Raw genomic sequence first — 11,905 nt, forward strand, 5'->3', positions numbered from 1 at the left:
TGTTCTAACTGGAAGAATCACCGCAGCACTCACAGATGAAATGAAAAAGCAATGTAGCGTTATTCCATCACAAACTGGCAACGTTTTGGTCGCACAATTGCAACCTTTCTAATCCCTAGAAACTACATGCAGAAGTATGCAGGTGTACAGAGTTGGTACTCTCTTGTTGAATTTGCATGCAGAATTAAAGGGTTTCTCCGGCCCTAAGACATCTTATCCAAAAGATGTCTGATCGCGGGGGTCCCGCTGCTGGGAACCCCCGTAATCTCTCATGCAGCACCCACCTGTGTGAGCTGCACACAAGCGCTGGAGGATCCGAGTCTGAAGCCTGATGACGACGGGGCCAGAGTATCGTGACGTCACGCCTCCGCGTGACATCACGCCCCCGCCCTTGTGTGACATCACGCCCCACCCCCTCAATGTAAGTCTATGGGAGGGGGCGTGATGTCCCACGGGGGCGGAGTTGTGACATCACGAAACGCCCCGGCCCCGTAGTCGTGAGGCTTAAAGGGGTTTATCCAGGGGAATTCTTTTTTTTTTTTTTTTTTTTCACATGTATCAACTGGCTCCAGAAAGTTAAACAGATTTGTAAGTTACTTCTATTAAAAGAATCTGAATCCTTTCAGTACTTATGAGCTTCTGAAGTTGAGTTGTTCTTTTCTGTCTAAGTGTTCTCTGATTACACGTGTCTCGGGAACCGCCCAGTTTAGAAGAAAATCCCCATAGCAAACCTCTACTAATCTGTGCAGTTCCCGAGACAGGTGTCATCAGAGATCACTTAGACAGTAAAGAACAACTCAACTTCAGAAGCTCATAAGTACTGAAAGGATAAAGATTTTTTAATAGAAGTAATTTACATATCTCTTTAACTTTCTGGAGCCAGTTGATATATAAAAAAAAAAGTTTTTTCCTGGATAACCCCTTTAAGACTCTGAGCCTCCAGCGCTGGCTTGCAGCTCACACAGATCGCTGATGCATGAGAGATCAGACATCTTATCCCCTATCCTTTGGATAGGGAATAAGATGTCTCCGGGCCGGAGTACCCCTTTAACCTGTTAAAGGGGTACTCCGGTGCTTACACATCTTATCCCCTATCCAAAGGGGATAGCTATCAAGCCCCCTCCCGTAGGCTTGCATTGAGGGGCGGAGCATGACGTCACACGGGGGCGGAGGCGTGACGTCACACGCCGCCGGCCCTGCGGTCGACCGTAATCAGACCCGGAGCGAACACGCTCCGGGGACCGATTACAAACGGGGTGCAGCGTGCATGATCACGGGCGTCCCCAGCTGCGGGACTCCCGCGATCAGGCATCTTATCCCCTATCCTTTGGATAGGGGATAAGATGTGTACGCACCGGAGTACCCCTTTAAGGACCAATGACGTAACGTTACGTCATGAGTCTGCTCCCGATCTATAACGCGGGGCCACAGCCTCTAACAACGGCCGGGACCCGTGGCTAATAGCGCGCGGCACTGATCGCAGTGCGGCTCGCTATTAACTCTTTAGACGCGGCGTTCAAGGTTGAACGCCGCGTCTAAAGTGAAAGTAAAATCATGCCGGTTAGCTCAGGGAGCTGTTCGGGATAGCCACGACGAAATCGCGGCATCCCGAACAGCTTCAGGACATGAGGAGGGTCTCTTACCTGCCTCCTGGTGTCCGATCGCCGAATGACTGCTCAGTGCCTGAGATCCAGGCATGAGCAGTCAAGTGGCAGAATCATTGATCAATGCTTTCCTATGAGAAAGTATTGAACAATGTAAAAGATCAGTGTGTGCAGTGTTATAGGTCCCTATGGGAGCTATCAGACTGCAAAAAAAAAAAAAGTGAATAAAGATCATTTAACCCCTTCCCTATTAAAAGTTTGAATCACCCCCCTTTTCCCATTAAAAAAAAACTTTCTAAATAAAAATAAACATGTGGTATCCCCGCGTGTGTAAATGTCTGAACTATAAAAATATATCATTAATTAAACCGCACGGTCAATGACGTGCGCGCAAAAAAATTCCAAAGTCCAAAATAGTGTATTTTCGGTCACTTTTTAGATCATGTAAAAATGAATAAAAAGCAATCAATAAGTCCGAACAATACAAAAATGGTACCGCTAAAAACTTCAGATCACAGCGCAAAAAATTAGCCCTCATACACGTAAAAATAAAAAAGTTATAGGGGTCAGAAGATGACAATTTTAAACGTATACATTTTCCTGCATGTAGTTATGATTTTTTCCAGAAGTACGACAAAATCAAACCTATATAAGTAGGGTATCATTTTAATCGTATGGACCTACATAATAAAAAGAAGGTGTCATTTTTACCGAAAAATGTACTGTGTAGAAACGGAAGGTCCCAAAATTACAAAATGGCGTTTTTTTTTTCAATTTTGTCTCACAAGGATTTTTTTTTCCCGTTTCGCTGTCGATTTTTAGGTAAAATGACTGATGTCATTACAATATAGAATTGGTGGCCCAAAAAATAAGCCATCATATGGATTTTTAGGTGCAAAATTGAAAGAGTCATGATTTTTTAAAGGTAAGGAGCAAAAAACGAAAATGCAAAAATGGAAAAACCCCTGGTCCTTAAGGGGTCAAAGAGGGTTCTTTTGACCTACTTATGCATTCTTGCGATACTGCAGTGAAATGTCCTGTGTTTTCTGTGAATATTATTAAGAAGGTGACTTTACTATATTGTTTGTCCCCCATAGAACTATTTGTGGCAACAATGACCATAGGGCCTAAGGGGGAGATATATCATTGCCTTCATGACATTTTCTTAGCTAAAACTTGGCGCAACATTTTTGCATTGTTAGTTCTTTGAGCAAAAATTTTGCGCAATTTCAAAATAGACAACTTTAGCAAAAGTGACTGTGACATGCAGTGCTTCTTTCTTGACTTTGCAGTGGAGGAGATTTATTAACTGCGTTTTTCTTTTTTTTAAAAAGGCGCCAAAAATATAACGCAAATGTAAAAAAATAAATAAATTTAAAATAGCAAGTTCATGCGTTAGAAAAAAAAGACATCCTACAGCAAGTTCTGAGGTTATTTTTCATTTGTGCAAAATTTATCAAAGTCTTACATCTTTTTGATAAATTTGGCGCACAGAAGCAAATAACACAGAAAAAAAAAAGAAAAGAAAAAGGCTGTGAAGTGGCTGCACACAGACACATATTGATATATCTCCCCCATAGAGTATAAAGATAGACATGGGACTATATATGAGTGGCATCATGGAAGGTACTTTTAAGGGCATTTAGGAATGGATGTGCAAATGGGGTTCTCTAGGTTTCAATGCTCACATTGTATGTTTGTGACAGACCGTCAGGCTGGGGCGTGGCTTAAAAAAAACTTACGTATACTGTTACCTGCCCTAGCCAGTAGTGCTGTGATACCATCCTATATTGTATAATGTGCTAGTGATCCTGCAGCCAATCACAGCCCTCAACATCTCTGCTTCCACATATGCCACATGACCACGGATGCCAGGGATTGGCTGCAGAGCAGCAGTGGGTCGTTTTTTCGTTAGGTTCTGAACCCTTTATGTTAAAGCTAAGTTTCATGAGAGCATTATTGAAGCATTTTTGCATCCATAGCAGGCTGCACGTCATGGCCCAAATACAAGTGTAAAGATCCATACTGACAGCACCATGAGCCAGAAGAGAGCCTCTCTATGGGGGAGATTTATTAAAACCTGTCCAGAGGAAAAGTTGCTGAGTTTCCCATAACAACCAATCAGATCGCTTCTTTCATTTTTGAAAAGGCCTCTGAAAAAGAAAGAAGAGATCTGATTGGTTGCTATGAGCAACTCAGCAGCTTTTCTTCTGGACAGGTTTTGATAAATCTCCCCCTATATGAGCACCCCCAATCCTGGCAGACAGGAACTGCCATTCATCTGGGACCACCAAGGTAAAATACCTGACTGGGATTTAGGGCTGCAGCTAACGATTATTTTAATAATCGATTAGTTGTCAATTATTTCATCAAGTAATCGATTAATTGGAAAAAAGATCAAAATGCAAAAAAAAAAAAAAAAAAAGGGGTTCAGCTGATTCTACTTGAAAACTATGTACAATGGCCGTATTAAAAGTTTATAGGATGTGATGTGACCAAACAGCAGCAATTTTGGATTTTTTTTTTAACGTTTACGCCGGTTGCTGTCATTATTAATGATCTTGTACAGAAACCAGCGTAAATTTGATATTGCCGCATGGGTAACTGTCTGAACTATTAAAATAAAATGTTAATGACTCACTAATATTGTAATAGTTCAGACAGTTACCCATGCGGCAGTATGAAATATGTAAAAGAAAAAGTTATTTTACTTTTTTTGTATAGCAATAGGAAAAGGGGAGCTAATTTTTATTGGGGAGAGCGGTTCATTAAAATTTTTTATTTTTTTGCTTTTATATAGCACTCCTGTACACATGGGGGTATGTGCAGACTGCAGAGCATTGCTTTTATAGACCCTAGACACCCCCCCCCCCCCACGTGTATAGCAGTGTATGTACATTCCTACACACATGGGGGTATGTGCAGACTGCAGAGCATTGCTTTTATAGACCCTAGACACCCCCCCCCCACGTGTATAGCAGTGTATGTACATTCCTATACACATGGGGGTATGTGCAGACTGCAGAGCATTGCTTTTATAGACCCTAGACACCCCCCCCCACGTGTATAGCAGTGTATGTACATTCCTATACACATGGGGGTATGTGCAGACTGCAGAGCATTGCTTTTACAGACCCTAGACCCCCCCCCACGTGTATAGCAGTGTATGTACATTCCTATACACATGGGGGTATGTGCAGACTGCAGAGCATTGCTTTTACAGACCCTAGACACCCCCCCCCCCCCCCCCCACGTGTATAGCAGTGTATGTACATTCCTATACAGATGGGGGTATGTGCAGAGCATTGCATCCTTGTTCCCCACTTTAGACAGCAGGGCCCCACGTAGACATTAGTAGCAGCCCCTCCAGTAGACGGCAGCCCCCACCCTTGTAGACAGCACTCACCTGCGGCTGTCCTCTGCCCCGTTCTCCCATCCGCATTATGTCGTCCTATGGAGGAGCATGTGACATACACGTCACTCTGCTTCCTCCGTAGCGTTACGCTGGGCGCGGGAGGGAGGAAGTGGAGTGACGTGTGTGTCACATAGTCCTCCATGGGACGGGAGAAGCAGGTATCGGTTTTGGTATCGGGGACACTGAACAAGTCCCCGATACCATGCAAACTGCTAGTATTGGCCCAATACTTCCATTCACTGCCAATGCCCGACATGTCCCTGGTGCTGCTCTACTCCTAGTGCAATTATTGCAGCGCCGGGACATGTCTATTCTCTGCTGCTCATCTCCGTCGGGTACAGAGATGAGCAGCAAAGAATAGACATGTCCCGGCGCTACGTGAATTACGCTAGGAGTAGAGCAGCAGGGACATGTCGGGCGGCGGTGAATGAATGAAGCCTACATGCGGGACATGTCAGCTTCATTCATTCACTGCCGCCGCGGACAACAAATCGGGCGATTATTCAATAACGGGATTCGTCGACAACGAACCCGGTTATCAAATTTAATCGATTACCGTAGTTTTTCCCGCATAAGACGCACTTTTTATTCTCCAAAACGGGGGGGCGTGGGGAGTTGGTGCGTCATACGGCAAATACACATTAAAACCGGCGGTCCCTGCGGCCATCAACGGCCGGGACCTGTGGCTAATCGCGGTGATGCCCTGTATTAACCCTTCAGACATGGCGATCAAAGCTGACCGCCGTGTCTTAAGCGAAAGTGACACTAACCTGGCTGCTCAGTTGGGCTGTTCGGGACCGCCGCGGTGAAATCCTGCCTCCTCGGTGTCTGCTCCGTGCCGGGATCCCCTGCATGGCGGGCGCTCTCCTTCGTCATCATCACGTCGTTGCGCACGCTGTCCAGTCAACCAATAGGAGCAGCGTGCGTAGCGGCGTGCATAGCGACGTGATGGCGGCGACGGAGAGCGAGGATACTGGGCAGCAGAGACGTTCCTGAGCGACGGGGACACTCTGGGGACGTGGCGACAGCGATGGAAGGAGACATCCAGGGCAGCGGTGATGGGTTCGGCGCAGCGGGGACAGGTGAGTACTAGCTCCTATACCAGTGGTCTTCAACCTGCGGACCTCCAGATGCCAACGGCTGTCCGGGCATGCTGGGAGTTGTAGTTTTGCAACATCTGAAGGTCCGCAGGTTGAAGATCACTGTCCTACACTTTACATTGTATTTGGTTCAGAATCTTTATTTTCTAGATTTTTATGCTTTTAAATTGGGTGCGTCTTATATGCCGGAGCGTCTTATATGACGAAAAATACGGTAATCGTTGCAGCTCTACTGGGATTTACGGTGTTGTCATAGCAATCATTTTCATTTAAACTGCAGCATTTTTCTTGCAACAAACTGCATCATAAGAATAGACCCGAAGTCTGTGAACAATTTTTCCTGAAGGGCTTCATAAGGCTTTGTTCACACACCTGAATTTCTGTTCTGCCAACCTGGCAGTTTTTTTTTTTTTGCAGTTTTGCAGATTCCGCGTGGAATGTGCGCAAAATTTGTGCTGAATTTCTTGCACGCAACACACACACACACACACACACGTCATTCTTTTTGAACAATCTGGAAAATCTGCCATGTGAATTGGACAGCAGAAACTCCATTCACCACAATGTTAACTTCGTGTAGAAGAATTTTTCCACAGGATTCTGCACCGAAATTTCCCCGTGTCAACATATTTTAAAGGTAAAATACAGATGTTAGATTGTTAGCCCTAGTAGGGACAGGGACAAATTTGAGTGTACAGCGCTACAGAATCTGTGTGCACTATATAAAAAATTCATAATAATATTATTATTTTTGTTTTTCAAACAGTGCGTCTCCAGCTGTTGCAAAACTACAACTAGAGATGAGCGAACTTACAGTAAATTCGATTCGTCACTAACTTCTCGGCTCGGCAGGCGATGACTTATCCTGCATAAATTAGTTCAGCTTTCCGGTGCTCCTGTCGGCTGAAAAAGGTGGATACAGTCCTAGGAGAATCTTTCCTAGGACTGTATCCACCTTTTCCAGCCCACCGAAGCACCTGAAAGCTTAAAGGGTACCTTTCTTCAAAAAAACTTTTGATATATTATAGATTAAAGTATGCAGAATAACTTTCCAATAGCATGTTATTAAAAAATATGCTTCTTTCTATTTAATTTTCCACTTTGAAAAAATGACCACTAGGGGTCTCCCTACCAGTCCTTTTTTTTTGTTTTTTTTTAATAGACTTCAGACTCATGCTGGAGTCCTAAACCTCAGACTGCAGCCGGGACACAGACAAGCTCAACACTGCTCCCTGGCAGTGAGCAGTGGTGAGTTTGTCTGTGTTCCAGATGCAGTCTGAGATTTAGGACTCCTGCTTGAGTCTGAAATCTATAAAAAAAAAAAAAAAAAAAGGACTGGTAGGGAGACCTCTAGTGGTCATTTTTTCAAAGTGGAAAATTAAATAGAAAGAAGCATATTTTTTTAATAACATGCTATTGGAAAGTTATTCTGCATACTTTAATCTATAATATATCAAAAGTTTTTTTTTTGATGAAAGGTACCCTTTAACTAATTTATGCAGGATAAGTCATCAACTGCCGAGCCGAGAAGTTTGTGACGAATCGAATTTACTGTAAGTTCGCTCATCTCTAACTACAACTTCCAGCATGCCCTGACAGCCTTTGCATGCTAAGAGTTGTAGATTTGCAACAGCTGAAAGTACACTGTTTAGAAACCACTGCCATAGATGTTCCAATAGTCAATACTACAGCTTATAACCAAACTGGTAGCATGTACAGAACTACAAGTACAAGCAGAGAACAAGGAGACAGCTAATGATGGGACTACAAGTCCCAGCAAGAACCAATGGAAGGAAACTATGGGGGAGATTTATCAAAACCTGTGGAGAGTAAGTGGTGCAGTTGCCCATAGCAACCAGATTGCTTCATTCAATTTTAAAGAGACCTGTGAAAAATTAAAGAAGTGATCTGACTGGTTGCTATGGGCAACTGCACCACGGTTCCTCTACACAGGTTTTGATCAATCTCCCCCTATAGGTTTTACCAGCCAACAATGATAGGACTAGAAGTCCCAGCAGGAAACAGAGAGGAAACTACAAGTCTTAAAAGGAAACAGAGAAAGGCAGCTAATGATAGGACTAGAAGTCCCAGCAAGAAACAAAAGGAGAGAACTATAAAGTTGTCAGCCAACAATGATGGGACTACAAATCCCAGCAATTAACAATAGGAAACTATAAGTTCCAGCAAACACTGAGGGGATTACAATGCCCTGCAAGGAGTAATGAAGCAACTGCAAATCCCAGCAGACATGTTGCGCATAGACTGCCATGTACAGGACGTTCCTGCTAGTGGGGGAGGGGTGGGTGGATTACAGGGTACATCTCCCAGTCACCCGAAAATATTTCGGGGGTGCCGGTTGCCATGGTGACGCCTAAGCTCCGCTCCCCGGGCAGCTGTGCGGAATGTGACGCTCGTAACGCGGCCTCGTACGCAGCCTCCTCCTCCCCCCGGCGCCGCCGTGAGCACGGCCCGCCGTCACGTCCTGACGCTCTGCAGGGACCCGGTGCGTGATGAGGGGGAGGGGTGACGACTCCCCAGGACGTGGGCGGCACTTACCTGCTCTCCGACGCTCCGGGGTCTCCGTGCCGCCTGCTTCCCCGGGGTTTCCGCCGGTTTTGGGCGGTTTCGGTGACGCGGGCAGGGATGAAGTGAAAAGGCCGCGCTCGTTCACGTCTCCGGGGAGAAAAGGAGGGGGGCTTGCGCGTTCATGTGATGGTTTCAAATATGGCCGACGTAGACAGTACTGCGTATGCGTGAACTGTTAGGCTTTGGTCATTAGATGGCGCTGGTCTGCTGCTCAATAATCGGCCATATATGTTCCTAGACACTAGATGGCGCTATGTCTTCTCTTCATTCTACAGCACGGCTGTCGTTTAGTCACAGTGTAGGGTATTATGTAATGTTCTTTTATTTTTATAAAATGCAAGTTATCTGTCTAATGGAGCGTGTCCATCGCTGGGTTAGGTTTGTGTTCTTCTTATGGTGTTCAGGAAGTGAGGGATAGCGGTGCAGTAAAATACCTGGCAATCCACCTGTACAGTGTGTCAGTAAAATAAATAGAAAATCCACAGGATAGGTCATCAATGTCTGGTTGATATGGCTCCCTCCTCTGGGCCTACACCCATCTGTAGAGCAGGGACACCACTGTTTGTGAAACTCCCATTAACCCCTTAAGGACCAATCCCATTTTCATCTTAACCCCTTAAGGACTCAGCCCATTTTGGCCTTAAGGACTCAGACAATTAAATTTTTACGTTTTCATTTTTTCCTCCTCGCCTTCTAAAAATCATAACTCTTTTATATTTTCATCCACAGACTAGTATGAGGGCTTGTTTTTTGCGCAACCAGTTGCCCTTTGTAATGACATCACTCATTATATCATAAAATGTATGGCGCAACCAAAAAACAACTATTTTTGTGGGGAAATTAAAACGAAAAACGCAATTTTGCTAATTTTGGAAGGTTTCGTTTTCACGCCGTACAATTTATGGTAAAAATGACATGTGTTCTTTATTCTGAGGGTCAATACGATTAAAATGATACCCATTATTATATACTTTTATATTTTTGTTGCGCTTAAAAAAATCACAAACTTTTTAACCAAATTAATACGTTTATAATCCCTTTATTTTGATGACCTCTAACTTTTTTATTTTTCCGTATAAGCGACGGTATGGGGGCTCATTTTTTGAGCCATGATCTGTACTTTTTTTTGATACCACATTTGTGTTACGTTGAGCGCTCCGGGTTCCTGCTCCTCCCCGGAGCGCTCGCAGCGTTCCTCTCTCTGCAGCGCCCCGGTCAGACCCGCTGAACGGGAGCGCTGCACTGACACTGCCGGCGGGGATGCGATTCGCATAACGGGACGCGCCCGCTCGCGAATCGCATCCCGAGTCACTCACCTGTCCCGTCCCCTGGCTGTCATGTCCTGGCGCACGGCTCCGCTCCTTAGGGCGCGCGCGCGCCAGCTCTCTAAGATTTAAAGGGCCAGTGCACCAATGATTGGTGCCTGGCCCAATCAGCCTAATTAGCTTCCACCTGCTCCCTGTGTATATTACCTCACTTCCCCTGCACTTCCTTGCCGGATCTTGTTGCCTTGTGCCAGTGAAAGCGTTTAGTGTTTTCCAAAGCCTGTGTTCCAGATCTTCTGCTATCCCCATTGACTACGAACCTTGCCGCCTGCCCCGACCTTCTGCTACGTCTGACCTTGCCTCTGTCTAGTCCTTCTGTCCCACGTCTTCTCAGCAGTCAGCGAGGTTGAGCCGTTGCCGGTGGATACGACCTGGTTGCTACCGCCGCAGCAAGACCAACCCGCTTTGCGGCGGGCTCTGGTGAATACCAGTAGCATCCCTAGAACCGGTCCACCGAAACGGTCTACGCCAATCCCTCGCTGACACAGTGGATCCACATCCAGCTAGCCGAATCCTAACAGTAGATCCGGCCATGGATCCCGCTGAGGTGCCGCTGCCAAGTCTCGCTGACCTATCCACGGTGGTCGCCCAGCAATCGCAGCAAATTGCCCAACAAGGACAGCAGCTGTCGCAGTTGACCGCCACGTTACAGCAACTTCTGCCACTGCTACAGCAGCAACCATCTTCTCCGCCAGCTCCTGCACCTCCTCCGCAGCGAGTGGCCGCTCCTAGCCTCCGCTTGTCCCTGCCGGACAAATTTGATGGGGACTCTAGACTCTGCCGTGGCTTCTTGTCTCAATGTTCCCTACATATGGAGATGTTTTGTCGGACCAATTTCCTACAGAACGGTCTAAGGTGGCGTTCGTAGTGAGTCTTCTGTCTGGAAAGGCCTTGTCTTGGGCCACACCACTCTGGGACCGCAATGATCCTGCCACAGTCCAGTCCTTCTTCGCTGAAGTCCGTAGTGTCTTCGAAGAACCAGCCCGAGCTTCTTCTGCCGAGACTGCCCTGCTGAACCTGGTCCAGGGTAATTCTTCAGTAGGTGAGTACGCCATCCAATTTCGTACTCTCGCTTCCGAATTTTCTTGGAATAACGAGGCTCTCTGCGCGACCTTTAACCCCTTAAGGACCAGGCCATTTTATACCTTAAGGACCGGAGCGTTTTTTGCAATTCTGACCACTGTCACTTTAAACATTAATAACTCTGGAATGCTTTTAGTTATCATTCTGATTCCGAGATTGTTTTTTCGTGACATATTCTACTTTAACTTAGTGGTAAAATTTAATGGTAACTTGCATCCTTTCTTGGTGAAAAATCCCAAAATTTGATGAAAAAAATGAAAATTTTGCATTTTTCTAACTTTGAAGCTCTCTGCTTGTAAGGAAAATGGATATTCAAAATATATTTTTTTTGGGTTCACATATACAATATGTCTACTTTATGTTTGCATCATAAAATTTATGAGTTTTTACTTTTGGAAGACACCATAGGGCTTCAAAGTTCAGTAGCAATTTTGAAATTTTTCACAAAATTTTCAAACTCACTATTTTTCAGGGACCAGTTCAGTTTTGAAGTGGATTTGAAGGGTCTTCATATTAGAAATACCCCATAAAAGACCCCATTATAAAAACTACACCCCCTAAAGTATTCAAAAAAACATTCAGTAAGTGTATTAACCCTTTAGGTGTTTCACAGGAATAGCAGCAAAGTGAAGGAGAAAATTCAAAATCTTCATTTTTTACACTCGCATGTTCTAGTAGACCCAATTTTTGAATTTTTGCAAGGGATAAAAAGGAGAAAATTTTTACTTGTATTTGAAACCCAATTTCTCTCGAGTAAGCACATACCTCATATGTCTATGTTAATTGTTCGGC

General features: G+C 45.0%; 1 protein-coding gene across 4 annotated transcripts in view; it reads right to left on the reverse strand.

The window, feature by feature from the left end:
- Positions 1–8,866, reverse strand: part of GMEB2 (glucocorticoid modulatory element binding protein 2) — a 28,711-nt gene extending 19,845 nt beyond the window's left edge. Inside the window, exon 1 of one of the 4 annotated variants that reach the window (XM_056547873.1) lies at positions 8,676–8,866. The gene's annotated coding sequence lies outside the window, so the exon portion shown is untranslated. Of the gene's footprint in view, positions 1–8,322; positions 8,351–8,431; positions 8,609–8,675 lie in introns of those variants that run through there. The other 3 variants (XM_056547872.1, XM_056547874.1, XM_056547877.1) reach the window with 3 other exon arrangements.
- Positions 8,867–11,905: the final 3,039 nt, after the last annotated feature.

Source organism: Hyla sarda, chromosome 12 (genome assembly GCF_029499605.1).
Source record: "Hyla sarda isolate aHylSar1 chromosome 12, aHylSar1.hap1, whole genome shotgun sequence".
NCBI lineage: Eukaryota > Metazoa > Chordata > Amphibia > Anura > Hylidae > Hyla > Hyla sarda.